This window comes from Alligator mississippiensis, chromosome 8 (genome assembly GCF_030867095.1).
Source record: "Alligator mississippiensis isolate rAllMis1 chromosome 8, rAllMis1, whole genome shotgun sequence".
Classification (NCBI taxonomy): domain Eukaryota; kingdom Metazoa; phylum Chordata; order Crocodylia; family Alligatoridae; genus Alligator; species Alligator mississippiensis.
Window position 1 is genome coordinate 55,450,531 of NC_081831.1, and position 21,173 is coordinate 55,471,703.

Consider the following 21,173-nt stretch of genomic DNA (forward strand, 5'->3'; position numbering starts at 1 on the left):
GTATCCTGTGAGTAAAATAAAATAATTAAATGTCTTATAGTACCAGAAACTATGAATGCTAATTGGTTATAGGTTATGAATGCTAATTGGACACCAGAAGGACAGTGTCACAGAATGCCCTTACAAATCTTGAGAAAATGAATCAATTTTTTTTTCCAACAGGCAAAACTCACTATACTCTCCTCAGCTGTAACTGAATGAAACATACCTGGGCAGGTTCCCCATAGTCTACTTATAAACACCAGGTTTGCTGCAAACAGTCAGTCACAAAATATAAAGCATACAGATACAAGTGAACTACTGGAATTGCTATCAAGTTAAAACAGCTTTGAGTGAAGCCAAATGCAGCTACCTGATAATTATATTCCAGCTGATGTTGTGAAAGAAATCACGAGTGTGTGTGAAACTAGTGAAATTTGATGAGAAGGGCCATCACCTGAACTTTTAAAATGATGTCAAAGGAAATGTCACTTTTCAATGGTGCAGTTTTAAGGCATGTGCAGATGTGCAGTTTCTCCTGGGAGAGTTGCTACTCTCCATGGAGAAAACATGAATGTACAGATGTTCAGAATTTTTCTCACAAAGCAAAAATGGCCACTCCAAAAGAAAAATAACCTGGGAACAAGTGTCAAATCACCCCAATGAGAGGGTCTCCTGGGAGAGCAAATTTTTTTTACATGTTCTCTTCTGAGAGAAGGCACTCCAGTCCTCCAGCATCCCAGGATGCTTTGCTCTCTTCTTCTGTCCCCCCTCCCCGACCTCTCCCCCACCAAGGAAAAGGCGTGTCACTTGCTGGACTTTGCTGCTCCAGCCAAGCACAGGGAAAAACACGCCCCTTCCACAATCCTCAAATTGTGCTACAGGGAGACGCAGGCTGACTTGAGCAGACTAGGTCAGCCCATAAGAGCTGCTTTGTGTATTGCTCTGGGAAGACTAAAGAAGCCTGCACAGCTGAGATGTGTGCACAGAGGTCCCCTGACTGCTTAGTATCAACACTGTAAGCTCTCTGCTCTTCAGTGGCTCATCATTTGAATGTCTTTTCAGGCATCTCTAGGTAAGTTTTTCTAGAAAAACAAACCTGGGAGAATTCTCCCAGATCATTTGAATATGTGTTTGCAGCCTTAGTCACATGCCACCAAGAGAGAATTATTCACCTTGAAACAATTAAAATTGTACAAAATGACTGTAAAAAATCCAAAATAAAAGGTGTCTTCTTTAAAGAAATACTAAAATGTTCACTGGGTTTTTCATTTGGCAGCATCTTTTCAATGAAGCAAATCCAGAAGTTTTACACAGCTTTTTCAAGGTCCAAAATGAAAGCATATAATGTTGATCAAGAAACAACTGCTGCTGTTGTTGTTCAGCTGACAGTGAAATATAGTGGTAAAAGACCAACAAGGATATTCCAAAAATTGTATGGCAGCATGTCTGCAATACAGATTCAAGGGAGCACATACAGCATTTGATACATACACAAGCCACAGTTATTGCGGACAAATATGTAACATGCTATACTAATTACAATAGATTATTTGGCTACTAAGTAATCCTAATTCCTTACTGTTGGAATCATTTTTATTTTGCTTCGTATCATCTTCTGCAGCTATCAAAATTTGGGTGATATTCTATTTTTCATAGATTCATCAATGTTAGGGGCTGGAAGGCCCCCCTGCACTTGGGCAGGCAAGACTGCTGGGATCAGATGACCCAGCAAGATCAGCGTCAAGATGCTAAAAAGGGCTTATCTGGGATTTGAACCTCAGACCTCTTGCACCGAAACTGAGAATCATAACCTGAGACCAATGAACCAGAAAACGCTAAAACTTAGTAAGTCTGTGCGAAGCTTTGGTCCCTGATTCAATTTGGCAGAGATTCGGCCCAATTTGGTGGCTGAATCTCCAAATCTGAATCAAATCAGAGACCCTTTAATCTCTCCAAATACATTCAGAAGATTCGGAAAGATTCGGCAATTCAGACAAACATGGCTTTACACTTTTTTCTACATACCTCTAGGTAGCAGGTGTTTCGTGAATGCTGGAATGCTGGGGCACATGGAACGTCCCACAGGAGTGCAGGGCGCTCCCCAGAGCACTTGGCAGAAGACTCGGAAGTGAACCAGAAGCACTTCCAGTCCACTTCTGGGGCCACTGGGGAGCATACACCAGCCCCCCGCCCCACACCCACCCCCGCGTCCTTCCCAGCTCAGTGACTGGTGCCTTCTGGGTCTGGGGGTCACCTGGGATCTCCCTGTGGCCAATCACTGAGCCAGGGGAGCCCCTGCATGCTCCCCGATGTACCCGGATTCATTGCTGAGCACATGGAGGGCCCTCCCCCCAAGCTCCTGTGGGACACTCCATGAACCCCAGCATCACAGCATTCACAAGCTGTGCTGGTACCTCAAGGTATGTAGAAAAAACATTTAAAGCTGTGTCTATGGCCAAATCGCTGATTCTCTGAATCAGCATCGAATCTTCAGATTCGGATTCGGCCAAATCGAATCAGGGACAGTGATCCAAATCAACTAATTGAATCACTGTCCCTGATTTGGGCTGAATCTGAATCAAATAGGGCCCGCTTCACGCACCCCTAAAAGTTAGTCTTCAAAATACAGTGTTTCACTACAACAGTTACAGATAGAAGTGTCTCTTCACTAGTGGCATGTGTGTTAAGTTATGGAGAGCCTGTATTTAAAAGTTAAATTATTTTTACATTAAACAATACATAATTAACAATGTTGTATTCCATATATGGAGGATAAATTTGTCTTCAAAACTACAGTTACTCCATACTTTATACATATTTTACACACACACACACACACACACACACACACACACACACACACTCTGAATGTCTAGGGTTCTGTCTAGTCATGGAACACATAGTAAAACTGTTATCAAAGCCTTTTCTCTAGTTAAAAATAAAAGCAACCAAACTTGGTGCTAGTGAAAAAGGCAACCAAATTTTGTACATTCTTTTGAAATTAATCTCTACATTCTTCAATTTTCCATCTTTAAAAAAGGAAATAGTAGTACCCCTTCATCACAGTATTGTTGTGAAAATAAATTCATTAATATTTTTATGTCATCTAGATAAGATAGTAAAGAAAGCTATAAAAAAAATCCACATAATACATGAATAATTCTGTCTTCAAAGCAGGACTTGACTAGAGTGCACTAAATGAGGCATAGAAGCACACACTGAACAAGCAGCAAACCAAACATTGTATAGATGCTCATTAAGTGAGCGTCAGCCATCCTGTACACTGAATGGCACAAGGGTTCTGTGGAATAAATGTGATAGTGTTAGTTAAAGATGGTCTCATAATACATATACACAAATTACGCTTCTGCACGCAACCTAAATTCTAATATCTGTAACTTCTGATTACTTGACTTCAACTTTAATACTATTCTAGTAAAATATTTTTAATACAACTTTTTATGTGTAATATTTTTGGATAGGTAGTGGGTTGATATGAAAAAAAAGCTTCTGAAAGACAAAGAAAGTGGAGGGACATCCTACAAAGAATAAAAGTTGTTGAATAGCTAGTTCTCATGCCAAGGCAGACCTTAGGCTATTTATGCTTATAAAACTAAGCATACACATGAGCTTTTGCATGATCCAAGCCTAAATCCTTCAAAAGAGCATACAGACAGATATATAATCGACTGAAGAAAAATCTAAAAAAGAAAAAGAAGCCTGAATTCACGCTGCATGAACATAATGCCGAGACACAATACTAGATACAATTTCAGACCTGGGCAAAACTCTAAAATTTCAGATACAGAGAAGCATTTACAGCTATGAAAACATAACACCCAGTAAGAAGCATAATGTGCATTAAGTCCTTTAAAAACATTTGACCAAGAGAAATTCAACAAAGCAAAAATATACCAACTGTGCAACATAATTTCAACTTAAATTTTGTCCTCTTGTTCACCTTTTCTGCCACCCAAACACCAGTCTTACATTTAGAGGGCTGTGGGATAGAAAGGGGCTTATTTTTTCCTGTGATAAAGCTTGTTAAATCTTTATTACAGCTCTGTTGTAAACCACCAGAAGACAAAGTCATCAGATCCAACTAGGAACAGCTGTTATTTTCCAATTTAAAGTCACAAGACCAAAATATTAATTTCTGAAGCAAAAGTATTCAGTTTGAACAACCACAACTACATTTTCTAGCAACGTACTCCTTTTTAAAGAAGCTGTCATGATTTCTTTGGCATAAATAATTTAATATGACAAAACAGTTTATTGTCTGCTGTTGATATGCAAACAACTCCATCCCATATTGTAAAATATTGTGCTCAATATGCAACCAAGTGTAAAGAATTTTCCTTTGGGGGAAAAACAAAATTCATTGACACTTTTCCAAATGCTTCAGCTAGTAAAGTATTAGCTACGCTAGACATTGGAAAGATTATCTTTTGCTATCAAAGAAGCAACTTAATAAAGTGACAATAACAAACTGATGTATCTGTCAAAGTTTATAGATAAGGATGTCAAGCTATAGGTTATCAGCCTACAGTACTGACACTGTTCATATATCATAACCCCCCAACACACACACTGTCAGCATTGTTTATTTTCAGTCAGGAGTTAAATAATGACCATGTACTAAGAATGCCTTTGGGGAACTGCTTTGTCTTACATACTGTTCACCTGTTTACTTCAGAGCAAGTTTTGAGTTGCTTTTGTTTCATTCTCTGTTTGTACAGCTGGTATTTATCAACTTCAAATGGACTTCAGGTCAACTATATGACAAGCATGTTTTTTACTGCAATTTCCACACTTGCATGTAAAATGACAATTAACAAAACATGCATTTTATGTAAGGAAAGTCCAATTTTCAGATTAATACATCACCAATAGTCACCAAAATAAAAAAAAAAATACCGAAACAACAAGTAATCAAGCAAACACAGTGATGAAACAAGAAGGGGCCGGGGGTTCCTTTACAGTGATTTGCAATAGAATTTGTCTCCTTTTCACACTGCCCAAGGTAAATTATAGCTTATACAATTTCCTGTTCATGCTCCCTTTAGTTCTCTTTTTGTTGCAAATAGCCCAACCCTAATAAGCAATGGTTTTGGGAGGTAATAACACAGTGTAGAATACCAAACATTAAATTTATCATATACAGGATGTTTTTCTGGTTGTAAACTTGTGTGTGTTTTAGTTGTTAATGAAACCACAATCTTTTCTCATATGTATGTAGAAATCATTCAAAGCCTATAAGAACAGAGGGGGGGCAGGTCTAGGACATTACTTGGCACGAAGGGAGCCAATAATTGAACACCAAAAATACATAAGAATCAGAAAAGAAAATCAAAATTCCTAGTTATATCCCTTTGCAACTGTAGACTTTTATTTCACTACAACCCACCAAGATGATCAACAAATCAGAACCTGGAACTGACTCTTCCAACCATTTAACTATCAAAGAGGAAAATTAATTTAATAACTCCCTTCCTTTCATAGGACCAGACCCTGAACTTTTAACTTATGCAAAACTTCTATTAAATTTGTGGGGGGTATTATCTGAGTAAGGAGCTTAGGATGTGGTCAATGTTGACTTTATTATTCTAAAACTGTTATTTCTGATGCAATAGATTTGCTGTTTCTACACCCTCACCTGTTGTGTAAAGTTTGAGTAGTAAGAGAGGTGAAGAACAAGACACAATCTGAATCTTCACTTAATAGCAAGGAAAAGCACTTGTCCACACATCATACACAAGTTTACTAATGACACTTTTTCTTACCTTAAATAATGTGAGAATTAGCAGGCTCCAAATTCAGAGACTGAGTTTGGAAGTGAGGAAAGGGGAAAGATGTGGGGATACTGGCGTTAGCCTTCCTGTTGTCACAACCCAAGGGTGTGATTTTTGTTTGTGCGTGCTTCGGCACTGCTAAATTATTTCCCGCCACTAGTAGCTTTCTTTGCAGGGTGCATTTCTAGGTTGCAAAAGAGAAATGCACGGTGCAAGGAGTTCCCGCCATTCGTATACAAATTTGTTCCCCACTATTGGCCAGTTCTAAATTATTCCCACGTGGTGGCTAGCGATTGGCTTGCTAGCCGTATAAGAGGCATGACAGGTTTCCGCTCAAGTTGGAGAACTCTGAGGAGAACCCTGCAAGGGAGGACTCCACAGCCATCTGGAGAGAGGAAAAGAGAAAGAGGAGAACTTCACGTCTCGTGAAGATCTCTAAGCACTGCAGGGCCTATCGGACCCAGCGCGTATACCTCAAGAAGGCTATAGGGGTCTGATCAGCCTCTCGCCTCTCCCCGTCGCTGCCTGATCCCTCGACGTACCCTTCCCTGCACGCAAGTTCCACAGAGCCTAGCAAACTTCGTGCGAGTGTATCCAGAGCTCTGTCCGGGTTCAAGTCCTGCAGGTTTATCTTCCCGTCGCCGGAAACCCATTGCGACGTACTCTCGTGCCCTGCAGGTTCGAGCTTTGTTTTGTTTTGTTTTGTAACTGCAACTTGTCGCCACCGAGAGCCACGGCGCGGGGTTCGGGGCCTTAGGAGCCCTAGTCGGCGGGCGGGTACTTGTGACGCTTGAAGTGGAATCAGGTACTCAAGCATTTTGATTGAACAAAAGATTGTTTACTTACACTGCTCGTACAGTGCAGGTCAGAAGCTTGCTTCGATTACAGTTGTACACAAACTTGGGTCGGGCAGAAATTACAAAGTTTGTTTGGTCGGTCTGCAAATGTGTTTGGGGTCTTCGAGCCGGCAGTCATCTTACGTCTCGGGTGGGGGTGTGCTAGGCCCCCTTGGGTCGGTGACGGGGAGTCGTTAGTGGTTGATCAGGCCGCTAAGTTCTTTTCTAAGACACATGCGGAGTTTGCTAGGCTCCACAGCGTGCTCAGAGCTCTCCACGAGGTGTGTGTGTGGAGTTCTCCAACTTGGGCGGAAACTGCTTCAACCTCTTATATGGATAGCAAGCCAATCGCTGGCCGCCAGGTAGGAATAATTTAGAACAGTCCAATAGTGGGGTACAAATTTACATAAGATTGGCGGGAACTTTTTCTAGGTCATTAATATATAGTCACTGGGCTCTGGAGTTTTCCACTCGTGACCTACTTACATGACCTACTTACAAAATGATTGACAGACTGTGCCCTCTGTATCAAACTATGGAATTTTCCACTGTACTGTAGGCATATGAACAATGGGTTCTGACACAACTCAAGCAAGTTTTCCTGCCTGCACCGTGACCATCTTCGGTGTAAGTAAAATAATCTTAAATCAACCACTAAGCGTTCGTGCCTAATTCTAGCGTGCCGCCTGCCTTCCCGACCCGGCGTGTCCGGGCTGCTGGCCACAGCCCGCCACGCAAAAAAAAAAACAAACCCCGAGGGCCTCGGACCGCTCCCGGCCCGCACACCTGTGTCCTGCAATCCCCTACTGTGGTATGCAAAATCTGGCCCTTTGACATTTAAAAAAGCACAAGCTTAATCCATTGTCATTAAAGTTATATTTCGGCCAGAATCAGGAATTCAGATCCTAACTCCCCATAAACTATCAATCAGAGATTAGATCTGGATTGAAATCAAACTTTGGCAGCATTCCAATCTGCATCACTCAGAACAATGCATCGTTCAATTCAAGTGGAAATGGTCCAGGTTTCATAAAATAAAGTTATTGTTACCACCTTTGAAGCAACAAATCTATTAATTATTTCTGTTAATGTCATTAATAAGCCTCTTTAAACACTTTTCATTATTGTCATATTATTTCCCAAAGTTTTTAATTATGTTGAGCTGTGGTTCTGTGAGACAAAATATGAGCAAGTGTTTGGTCTGTAATGAAGCAATAATAAAATGAAGATAGCAGACGTACCGTATTGCCAATATTAAAAGATACACCACACATATGGTACTGCGATGTTAGCCAAATAACAAAAATATACTTCATATTTATAAAAGATGTATTAATTTCTTGTAAGAAAGAACATACAGCAAATGCAAAGAGATATAATATGTTTAGGAGACATCATAAAGGCATACATTAAAAAGCAATTCAAATGAATGCTGAAAAGTCTTTTAACATATAAAACATTCTCTTAAAATTGATATTTACATTCTAGAAAGTGGAAGAAAAGGATTTAATTCAGATACCCAATAGACAGTTTTTACATGAAAATGCTAAAAGAACCGTGCTCACAAAAGGCAACTATGCAACACAGTTTTAAGCAACATCATAGCTTACGCTCCAACTTGAAAGGGAAGAATTATAAATTTAAGGCTCTGACTGAAACCATCATCTTTTTTCTGCCACAGACTATATTTGCCAGTTTTACATGGCTTTTACATAAAGACATTACAACCTTTTGATTTGCAGCATGGTTTTGAACATCTGTGCAACATTTTTTACTCTCCTTAAATATGATCTAATGAATTAAGACACTGGGAGATCTCTTTGAGCGTTGCGTTAGAAAACTTTTTCACAGGAGCCTACCAGCCCATTGTATAAAAGTAACCGGGGGTGCCGAAGGAGTTGGTTGCTATGGTGGCATCTCATAAATCATCAATTATTGTCTGTTATTATGAAGGTGACAGCCTCATAAAGAGATTTGCATTTTCGGCTAATTTTAAGATTTTTTCTCCAGACATCATTTGCTTTGTAAAAGAAATGTCATGACAACCATAGAACACTTAAGCTTGTTATCGGGTAGTCAGGCATTCACTTGGACCCCGTCAGTTTGGCATTTAAACATCCCAGCCTCTTTTGCATTATTGAGTAGTTTATCTTTACAGTTCATAAATATATTTCTAAACATGGGGATGGCATAATAAACGAAAGCCAGCAAAAGAAATGGAGGTCTTCTGGTTGCTATGACAACCTAAACTGATCAATTTCCTGTCACTGTTTTAAAAGAGGCACTCTCCTGTGGCCGTAAATACTAATTACAAATGCAGGCCGTTTGCTAACATGTTCAGCTTACAGATTAAAGCAGTTCATGCCTAATTTATCATTTAACATGTCCTCCCACATTTGTAGTGCAGTACAGAATGAATAATAACTTCACTTGTTTACAGCATTTTCAACTTAATTTCACTAATTAGTTTTGCAGTTGCAGGAATTTTAGATGTGCTACCAATTCTGTAAGATCTGTGCCAGCAATGTGCAAAGCACAGCCTTTTAAATACAGATTTCTACTTAGTTCCCAGATAAACCCACTCTCTCTTATGTATAAGCAAAAATAAAGGAAATTATTGTATTAGGTCTTTATGATACCACTTTTTACTTGAAATATATTCTTTATAAGTACGTGAGACTGTTCTTGTGAAAGAGAGAGAAAAGGCCTGTTTTAGTTACCACAGTTCACTAAGTACTATATAATATTTGAAATAAAACTTCAGTATGCATCTCTCACAAAAAAAGAACATAAGTATTGATGCACATTCTTTGAAGTGTATTACTTGCCAGCCTTCTATTTTTTAATTTAAGGAACATAACAGGATTTAATCTTAATTAAATTTTAAACTGATACATTCAATTGGCTAAGACAGGAAAACAGTTAGTAGACTTGAAAACAAATATATATTATTACATGTTTCTATCTATCCATAAATTCTATTTATACAGATACACATACACACACATATATACATGTATAAATAGAATCAGACTGATTATAAATATAAATAAATAAATAAATAAAATATGGTACAACAGAGTATACACATTGCAAATGAAGAAAGAAGCTTACTGTTCCTAATTTTTTAATAAAGTGTGTGTGTGTATTTTATATATAAAATACACACACACACATATAAATAAAAGACAAAAAAGTAATTAGTTATTTTCTTCAAAGCTCTCTGAAAAAAACATTTGTGGCAGTGTTCATCATACCAACATCCTGTGATGTTTTGGAGAAAAAAAAGATTTTTATTATTCGGGTTTCAAGTTTGACATTCTCATCTGTAAGACAAATATAATCAAATCTTTAGAAAAAACCCAAACCTTGTCAGGCCCAATACACTATCAACCAAGGCAACATTAATCATTTACACATCTGTGGAGAGGAGCCTTTTTGAGTATTTTGACAATTAGCAGAGATTAGTTTTGTTCTTCAAAAATTAGGAAATATTTTCTGGTGTTTCTGTTCAAAGTAATGATTTCATACATCTGTATTTTCTGAAGTCATCGTGTAATTTGAAATGGTAAAAAAGAAGATGGGACCCATAAAAGTTCACCTCTGGGAATATCAACTGTGCAGCTTTATGTTTGAGGACTACTGCCCCAGGGGATTAGGAGAGAGATGGGATTTTGGTTCCCTGGTAATATTTGCACTATCATCATCACAAAGGAGATCATTTGACAGCCTCTGCCCCAGGCAGCTCCTCCCTGTCATCAGTTTTACAAAAGGGCTCCTTCCCAGAACTCCTGTTAATCAACAAAAATTATACATCCAAAGAAAGTTAAAACCCTTCAGTGGGTCTCCAGGGACTTCACAAGAGGGAGCGATGAAGCGCTTCCAACTGCTTCTCAACCCAGCAGCTGCAGCCTCAACACTCTAGGGGCTCAGAATTCAGTCCAACAGTCTGTGCTCACAGGTGCTCCTCGCTTTCTAGCACCAGCTCAGTGACTTTACAGCAGGATTTCTACATTACCACAGTGTCAAGGTTAAAGCTCCAATACCCTTATTTCAAAGGGAAATTCGGTCAGCTTGAAGCAATGAAAACTAATCTGAGCACAACCAGCCACTGATCAGGAGCACATGCTAAACAAAACAATGATTTGAATAAAACTTAACATAGAGGTAGCAAAAATTCAACTATGGAACACTGCTTCTTTCTTCCTGAACTGCGTGGTATTTTCTGCTGCATTCAGGTACTAGCCTACAGCCACCATGTGATGGCTACCAGTATAAAGGAACACTTTACTCAAAAATTAGGAACAGTAAGCTTCTTTTTTCATTTGCAATGTATATACTCTGTTGTACCATGTCAGTGAAATGTATTTGTTTTGTCTTGTTTATTTAGATAATAAGCACTTTAGAATAAGGAATGTATCATATTTAGCTTTGGAAACTGCCTTGGCATTTATTACTGCCAGGTACCTTAATGTTTACTTACTATAATTAAACAAAATATTATTTTACAGAAATTACAAAATGCAATTAAACATCTGAACCCCACATTAATTTTTCCTACTAGTGAAACCACTTCATCTCCACCATAAACTATTTAATAAGAGAGAAAAGAACTAAAACAAAATCTTAATTACCTTAAAAGATTTGGGGGGGAGGGGTGGGGTTAGTTGAGCTCATTGTTATATGCGTTTTATGCAAAATGCATAAAAAAAGAGTTGGCTTTAGGAAGAAGGGAGAGATATGTTGATGAAATTTATACACTGGCATGTCTCCAATTCATTTAGCTATGAAAACTGACATTTGAGCCAGCGTAAGACCTATTAAAACTACTACTGACAATATTGTTTTGTTAGTATATTCATTCATTCTTGGATTTTTTTTAATTTTTTCCCTCCAGAAGTGCATACCAAACGTTCTACATAGAAATCTCAGTATTATCATTTTTGTCATCATCATCCTGACAACAGAAACACTTGCTGTATAGTACATAGCATCATATACTTCTGTTTTTCAGAAATGTAAAACTAATGGCTAACTCATATCCGTTAGATATTGCTCAAAGTAGCACTGCCCCAGAGATCATCAGAAAATTCCACTTCAGGAAGAATGGTGGCATTAGGTGATCAATCTTTGGCCCATGGAAACACATGAACCAACTGGTAGATCTGTGTAGTCTAGCCCATGGGCCTCCTCATGGGTCTAGAAATTGGGCAGTGGTGGAGTGGTAGCAACATTAGTTGTTCCCAGAGCCATGGCAATTAATGCTGCCTCTGCTCTCCCACCATCACACTTCTGAACCCATAAAGAGAACTGAAGTCTTCATGACACAACCCTGTTTGCCAGATTATGCCAGTGCATGGTCACTCCATGGCTGGATCTGGCACACAGGATTGGGACAGAATATGAGGTCACGTGGCAGCTGGCTCCAAGCTGGTGTGCCAGATAACATGTGCAGAACCACCCCTTGGTGCCAACACATGCTGAAACAGGCCTGAGGATCAACCTTGTGCACAGGATCTGGCCTGAAGACAGACCTAGTGCTACTCATCCGGCCCATGGGGCTGAAGTGTTTAAACACCACTGCTCTAGTACTTTATTCTGTCTAATACAATAACATTTAGCATGTGTATTTCTATTCTCTCTCATTCCATAGATATTCAAACATTAGTCAATTAATAAATTTAGGTTTGAAAACAATGATGAGTTACAGGCTGTTTCTTATATTTTAACACTAAGTCACTGTAGAGTTTGCCTTCACTTATTTTTGTTCGTTTCTCTAAAGTATTATTCCAGATGTCAAATTTCAAAGAATTCTAAAGCAAACTGGATTTTTCCATTGTGCTTCTGAATCAGTTACTCTTGCTGGACCTTGAACATGAAAGTTTGATACATGTTCCATGTGACATGACAAAGCATCAGCTCACTGTGGTCCAGAAATAGTGGTAAGAAGAGAACAGCTATTGACTAAATTCTGTTCTTTATTTCTAAGTTCAATTTTACAGAGAGTTTGTAACAACAGAGGTCCCTAAAGAAAATGCATCTAAAAGAGCATGCCAGATGTTAATACTACTGATATCATTCAGAACTAACTCCTGAATTAAAAGCAAAAGAAAGTCATTTACAAATAATAATCCAGTTTCTATAAAATAATATGTAGTGCTCAGAAGAGTACTTCATAAATAGTCTTTTCTTTTAATGGTAATAGATTATGACATGCCTTTTCTGATTTCATATTCATTCAAGAACTTGAATCCTATTCAGCTTGAATTTATAAAATGGGTATAAATAGATTACCAAATGTATGCAGAATCATCAGAACATTTAAAAACAAAACTCTCCTGTTTTAGAAAAAAGTTACTTTCTTCATACATTTATTATATATTCTTTTTACCATTATGTTATAAAGATTATTATTCTTCTTCCATTTTCAACATTTCCATGACATTTAGCTTTGCCCTTTATCACTTACAGATATTCTTGACCTGTAACCTATTTATTGGATTCATAGTGATATTAATGAAGTCTGCTTTGTTTACTATAAAACATTCGTTTTCAAGAAATATATATGAACCATTAGTAGTATATCCAACCAAATAGCTGCAACTACAGAAATTCCTTTAACCAGCTATGAAATATTTTCACTCTTACTGTAAAACAAGTAGAAAGAAACCTGAGAGTTAATACTCTGTACCTTCACATTATTAAATGTAACATGCAGAACATAACATTATTATGCTACACATGGCTAAGGAATTTTAGTATTCACGGGATTATGGTAATTAAGTCTTCCTTCACTTTGGGTGATGTGACACTTGCTTGACTATAATGTCACTCCACTTAAAGTCTGTGTAAACAACATTATCTTAGTCACTCTGCATTACATTTCCAACTGTGAGCAAAATTACAAGGTCAAAGTGGACAAGAATGTAGGTAATCCCAAGGAAACATCATGTAAATGACTAGCTCAAGGTTCAAGCTTGGTTTTCAAGGGTAGTAAAAGGCTTATGTACTACACCAATATTCTGGTTGTATTTTGTAAAATGTATCACTATAAAACACATTATTATTCTTAGAGTCAACCGTTAAACAGAAACCTGTTGTTCTAATATTTTGCTGATAAGAGGTTACAAATCCTATAAAGTTCAACTGTTACAGACATGACAAAGGAGTTGGTGCTGTACAAAGTGTATGAACTGAGTATATGGCTAACTAATGTTCTGGTTAGGGAAGGCATTGTATTATTACATAAGGAACCTGTGTCTTTAAATCTATGTCGTGACTTATTTAACTGATTTTAATATACTATGTTAGTAGATATTAATATAAATAAAAAGCTTTTATCCAAATGAAGTATTCTGTTACCAAATTATATTTCAACAAAGGAAGACTTACAACTTAATGTGATAAAATAAGTTTCCAATGTAATGTGCACCTGAAATTCTAAAATTGGAAAATTTAAAAACAGCCACTTGATTTTTAAAACTGATTTGATTAATGAACTTGATCTGTCTTTGGCAATTTCACATTCAAATACCAGAGAAGAAAAGCACTGATCAGGACAGTATTTTTATTATTTTATTAATGAATTTGTTGACCAGACTGACTAATATGCACACTGAACTCTCTTTTCCTTAGGGGAGATGAAGGACAAACAGTGGCAGTGCAAGCGTCCCCACTCTGATTGTATGCCCAAAAGGAACATTCATAGATTCATAGATGTTAGGGTCGGAAGGGACCTCAATAGATCATCGAGTCCGACCCATTGATAGAGGGCAAAAATCAGAACTCACTGGTCAAAGTCAATCGAGTTACTGGACTCTGTAAAGGCTGCCGCCAGTCCTACTTCCATTCAAGGCGATGGCATTTTTTAAATCTGGAGATTTTGTCTCTTGAGACAAGTAGCTATCATACAGCAACAAGGGCCATGTACAGACATTTAGTTTCTCCTGGGAGAGTCGTTGCTCTCAGGAGAAACTACGAGTGTACTGATGTTCAGGATTTTTCTCCCAGAGCAAAAATGGCCTATCCCAGAAAAAAATAACCTGGGAACAACACGGGTTAAATCACTCCCCGGATTTGTAAAAATGTCTTTACATATTCTCTTCTGAAAGAAGGCACTTGGGTCCTCCAGCATCCCAGGGCGCTTTGCTCCTTTCCTCCCCTCTAGGAGACACTGTGTTGCTCAAGCTAGACTCTACGACCCTACTGAGCATGCAGCAGAACACACCCCTTTCACTATCATCATATTGTGCTGCCAATCAGGGATGCCTTGTGCACTGCTGCCACCTGTTTTTGAGAAGACTGAGGAAGCCTGCACAGCACACTGAGATGTGTGAACAGGGGCTCCCTGGCTACACACTATCAGCACTGCAAGCTCTCTGCTCTTCAGCAGCTCAGCATTCAAATGCCTGTTCAGGCATCTCCAGGTAAACTCTACTACCAAGAAAGAAATCCAGAAGAATTCTCCCAGATATTTTGAATGTGTATACACAGCCAAGATAAGATCATGTTTTGGTCAGTACTTAGGCAAGCTGGACTTACAGTGACCTAGGAAAGAAAGATGCTATTATATCATTAGCACATATTTGAGCTAATGTCAATCATATCAGTCATTCAGGTAGGATTTAAAACAGACATCAGGTTAAATTATTTATAGTAAAGTTAGACTACTAGCAAGCACCAGGAAGAAGTTAAATTTAAGTCCAATCTGAGGGAAAACTTCCTAATTGTAAGACCAGTATGATAATAGAAGCAGTTGCCCAGGAAAAAGTTGTGCAAATATTCTTCATTTGAGGTTTTCAAAAAGATATTGGATAAGCATCTATCTGGCATTGTTAGGAATAGCAAATTCTGCATCTGGGCAAGGGATTGAATAAAATGACCTTTGAGGTCCCTTCCAACCTTAAGATTTTATTAATAAGGTGTACAGACTCTGTAAATGTTCAAACATACAAGCCTAGAAACAAGGCAAATTTGGCAACCAACTAGGATTGGGAGATTTAGTCAGCCACTCCAATAATGGGATTTTAATCATTTCTAGCAAGGCCATCTGCAAAGAAACAGTTCCATGAAGCTTGTCACTGCCACATCTGATATCCCAGGATATCATTTGAGTCATTCCCACTTTAAAAAGCAATAGTGGGGAATTTAATCTCTGAGAAAACTGTATTATTCCAATTTTGCACAGGCAAAAGTTATGTTCTGAAGTTCACTGATAGTACCAGGTATTTGAGAAATAGTTAAACTAAAGGAATTTTGCACTCAATACTGTTAAAAGTATGAATTGAGGTACAGGAGCAAAACCATCTGAGATTAACTGAAGTTCTTCCCTCATTCTGTGCTGCAGATCTGCTAATTTCCATTACACAATTTGAAAACAGCAAATCTAAAAATGACAGTGTCATTTAGCTTCCTTTTCCCCTTTTGCTGATAAAATTTCAGAAACCTTTCATTTTCATTACAAAACTCCAGAACAGAATTGGAACCTCTTTCAGCTCTATATCAAAATGGCTGAGAAAAATGGCAACAAGCCCTGATCCTTCAACTACATACTATTGTTCCCTCCAGCACCACTTTTAGTAAAATCAGCATTAAACCTCAAATGCTTAACATTTCTGAGAATCATACTATTTAAACCATGTTCTATGCCCGACTCTGGTACATTCTCTCAATGATATGCGCATATACGGAAGCCACAGACCAGTGGTAGAGCAGTTAAGGCATATCACTAGATGCTCACTATCTCGCAAGTTCAAACCTTGTTTCAGATTCATGCCAAAGATCAGCCATAAATGGATACCTAGTTTTTCAGATTTAGGAGCCAAAGGCAGTTGGGCATGTTAGTCACATCACTCTCTTATGTGCCATAGGAATTGGCATGATCTAAATCATATTAGCTCAACAGGCGACCTAGGCTTGTGCAGACATTTGACCTTTGACATTTCGCTTGCTTTCTCTATCCCTGTTCCAATGCTCAGAGAGGGGATTTCAATTTGCTTCTTTTTCGAGATTAATGTGGAAAGACTTAGAAACCAAAGATGTAGAAATCATATTCTTCTCCAAAGACAACAAGACAACCTTCATCTTGGTTTTTCTGGGAGCAAGCTCCAGAATATTCGAACGCTCGTGTCGCACGGGCCAAGTCCCAGAGGACTGGAAAAGGGCTAACGTGGTCCCCATTTTCAAAAAGGGGAGGAAGGAGGACCCGGGCAACTATAGGCCAGTCAGTCTCACCTCCATCCTTGGTAAAGTCTTTGAAAAAATTATCAAGGCTCACATTTGTGAGAGCCCGGCAGGGCAAATTATGCTGAGGGGAAACCAGCACGGGTTCGTGGCGGGCAGATCGTGCCTGACCAATCTAGTCTCTTTCTATGACCAGGTTACGAAACGCCTGGACACAGGAGGAGGGGTGGATGTCGTATACTTAGACTTCAGGAAGGCCTTCGATACAGTATCCCACCCCATACTGGTGAACAAGCTAAGAGGCTGTGATGTGGATGACTGCACAGTCCGGTGGGTGGCGAATTGGCTAGAGGGCCGCACCCAAAGAGTCGTGGTGGATGGGTCGGTCTCGACCTGGAAGGGTGTAGGCAGTGGGGTCCCGCAGGGCTCGGTCCTTGGACCGATACTCTTTAATGTCTTCATCAGCGACTTGGACGAGGGAGTCAAATGTACTCTGTCCAAGTTTGCAGATGACACAAAGCTATGGGGAGAAGTGGACACGCCGGAGGGCAGGGAACAGCTGCAGGCAGACCTGGATAGGTTGGACAAGTGGGCAGAAAACAACAGAATGCAGTTCAACAAGGAGAAATGCAAAGTGCTGCACCTAGGGAGGAAAAATGTCCAGCACACCTACAGCCTAGGGAATGACCTGCTGGGTGGCATGGAAGTAGAAAGGGATCTTGGAGTCCTAGTGGACTCCAGGATGAAAATGAGTCGGCAGTGTGACGAAGTCATCAGAAAAGCCAATGGCACTTTATCGTGCATCAGCAGATGCATGACGAATAGGTCCAAGGAGGTGATACTTCCCCTCTATCGGGTGCTGGTCAGACCGCAGTTGGAGTACTGCGTGCAATTCTGGGTGCCACACTTCAAGAAGGATGCGAATAACCTGGAGAGGGTCCAGAGAAGGGCAACTCATATGGTCAAGGGCCTACAGACCAAGCCCTACGAGGAGAGACTAGAGAAACTGGACCTTTTCAGCCTCCGCAAGAGAAGGTTGAGAGGCAACCTTGTGGCTGCCTATAAGTTCATCATGGGGGCACAGAAGGGAATTGGTGAGTATTTATTCACCAAGGCGCCCCCGGAGGTTACAGGAAACAATGGCCACAAGCTAGCAGAGAGCAGATTTAGATTGGACATTAGGAAGAACTTCTTCACAGTTAGAGTGGCCAAGGTCTGGAATGGGCTCCCAAGGGAGGTGGTGCTCTCCCCTACCCTGGGGGTCTTCAAGAGGAGGTTAGATGAGTATCTAGCTGGGGCCATCTAGACCCAGCACTCTTTCCTGCTTATGCAGGGGGTCAGACTCGATGATCTACTGAGGTCCCTTCCGACCCTAACATCTATGAATCTATGATCTTTTGGACAGTGTGCTCTCAGAAAGAACTTGGCACACTGCCTTTGAAAGCTTTGACAAGGAGGAATGAATCATTTTGAACCCTCAAACACATCAAGCCAGTGCAGACTGTGAAGCACAGGGTTGATTCACATGGTACAAACTGTATTGCAAAGTAGATCAATTGCCATATTCTCTGCAACTTTTTTAAAGCTTGGTTTCATTTACAAGTACGGAAAAAGCAATAATCAACTGGTGGTGCAGAAATATGTCTCCCTGTGACTGAGATCAAATGAATTATGAAAAGGTACAACCTTTTCCCAAGATGCTGATGAAAAAGGTGTGTTCTTCATAGCTGTGGCTATTTAGAAGCATGCATATACTAAAGCTGTCTTGTCTTGGGGTATCATCATTGACATGGAACCCAAATATTCAGCAACAGGTTTTCTGTTTTCAAAGGCATAACTGGTAAGGTTTGTATCCTGTGCCAACATGTCCCCAAGATAGTGGATACTCTCATGCCCCGCCTCCTGCAGCTGCTGCTTCCATTGCTACCATGGGCAACTGATCTGGGGGGGCACCTACAGACACCAGTGGCAGCATTAGCAGCAGGGGCAAAGCTGGCAAGCACTCAAAGGCACCGCCAGCAGCATCCCTGTCAGGGGGAGCACGTGTCCCCCCCCCCCCCCCCATGCATAACCTATACTTGCTACCAATTGCTGTTGCCACTGAGAGCCATAAATTGTCATCGCTGACAGCAACAGGCAGCAGAGAATGCATCACCAAGAGCTACAGTAGGGGGGCACAAGAGAATAGCTACACATGACTGTTGCTACCGCCACCATTCTGGCAGTCTGTCTAAGTTGGTGCCCAGGGCTCGTGCCTTGCTTATCCACACTGGTTATGCTACTGTCACTTTCAGTTTCAAGGTTGGTACATAGCACAGGTGCACTGATATATCAGTCACATATCAAATCTGCATTGATAACAAGAAAACTTAATATTATTTGTAATCGGCTTTTTTTGGCTGATAATATCACTGATAAATGCCGCATGCATGTGCACAGCCACAGCATGCATGCAGCCAGGAATGCAACCAGGAAGCTTGGAGAGCAGTGGCTGGCCAGTACGTCTGTGGGAGAGAGAAGGGGGCGCAGATCGAGGCTGTGGTGGGCCAGTAGGGGGTGCTCCTGCATTGAGCCACCCACTTCACTGCACCCGACCACCTTCCCAGCTCCGAGTGCCTCCCTGGGGGTGCCTCATGTCCAGCTGACACCCTTCCTGGAGCACACCCACAAGTCTGGGGGTAAAGCCTCCACCACCCAGTCTGGACTGATCTTGGACCTGCGCCCTCTGGGAAACACAGGCCTAGTAGTCCTTAAAGGTATTTGACCCAGTGCAAGAACTTGGGGTGCTTTCCTCAGTTTGAAGCACAAATAGTGGTCTCCCTTAGTCAGCCAAACCAAGGGGACCCCAACGCATAATCTAGACCCTCTCCCAATAAGTCTCCCATGCTAGATACAAAGGAGAACTTTACTGGATGCAAGGAATATGTTTGGAATAGGGTACAGGGTAGAGCAATATCAGAGAAATACCTTAGAGCAAACAGTGGCATGGTAGCCTTTGATTACGAATCTATGTTACTGCAACCTATATATCTAGTTAGATCTCAAGTAGCTTACTCACAAGTATCATCCAGAGGCAGGTGGAGATTCCCTCTGGAGGCAAGCAGTTCATTGACCATGAGTTTTGAGAGAGAGAGAGAGTTTCCAATGGTCCAGCTTCTCTGTGAGTTTTCATCATGGTTACTGCCCCTCCTCCTGGGCAGTCCTTCACTTATATAGCCCTGATGACCTCATTTACCTGATCCAATGAAGGTCAGAAAATGTTGGCTGCCAGCCAACCAATTTGAAATGCATCATTGCTTGCTGGGTAGATTGGCAGGGTCTTTAGCCCCCTTCTAGTCATGTTAGCATTGCCTAGAACAATAGTAAGTTTAAGCCTTCCACCCAGGTTAAGTATGACCAGTCATGTAGGTAGAGGAAGCAGGTTTCCCCCTCCCTCTGGAATGTATCCAGGTCAAGTTACAACTCAGGGTTACCTGAAGCCAATGAGGCCAGGGGTGTCTGCCCTCTGCAGCGATCATGGTAACCAAGTTGTCAGAGAGCAGAGTTTGGGGAGAGATAGAGATGGTATTCTGCCACAGAGGCCCCACAGGGAGGGCAGGAAGCAGGATGGAGCTGCAGGAGGCTCTTCCAGGGGCCATGAGAGGGGGCAGGGATGGGGAGGGGCTCCCTGCCAATGCACCCACCCCCAGGGGAGGCATTGGGAGGATGTGACCCCCAGATCTGTGCATGGGGTAATCATGGGCTGCCCATTGTGGGCATGGGGCCAGGGGCTGCACCAGCCTCTTCCCAGCAGGGCTGTGCTCGGGGCAGGTGGGGGCAGAGTGGGTAAAGGCTGGGAGGGGTGGCTATGGGGTGGGCTATAGCCACCCCAAAATTCCCCATACCCACCCCTCCCAGTGCTGCCGCCACCCACCCCGTGTGCGGCCCCAGCCCAAACCCCCACTAGAAAGAGGCTGGTGCAGCCCATCCCTGAGCCCAGTGCAGGCAATCCACCTTTGTCCCATGAACAAATCCAGGGGGCACAAGCACCCCCCAAGGTTCCCCCAGCAGTGTACACAACAGCAGGGAGCTGCATCCCCTCCCCATTTCCCTATCCCCCCAGAAGAGCCATCTGCATTTCCATCCTACTTCTGGGGTTGCATTCACTGCCTGTCCCTGTCCCTGCCCCACTCCCTCCTTCAACGTGGGGGCCCAATCTGCCCCCCACCCCACGTCCCTTCTCCTCCCCACCCTTTCCCCCCACAGACTTACTGGCAGGAGGCTGTATTCCTGTAAATCAGCTATTGAATCAGTATTGGCTGATAAGGCTAGTTACTAATAAGCCATGAGTATGAGCCAAAAAAATCTTTATCAGTGCACTTCTAGTACATAATTATCAAAC

At 41.0% G+C, this 21,173-nt stretch overlaps 1 protein-coding gene across 5 annotated transcripts in view; it reads right to left on the reverse strand.

The window, feature by feature from the left end:
- Nucleotides 1-21,173, reverse strand: part of DACH2 (dachshund family transcription factor 2) — a 564,418-nt gene that overhangs the window by 373,243 nt on the left and 170,002 nt on the right. The gene's annotated exons all lie outside the window — the stretch shown is intronic.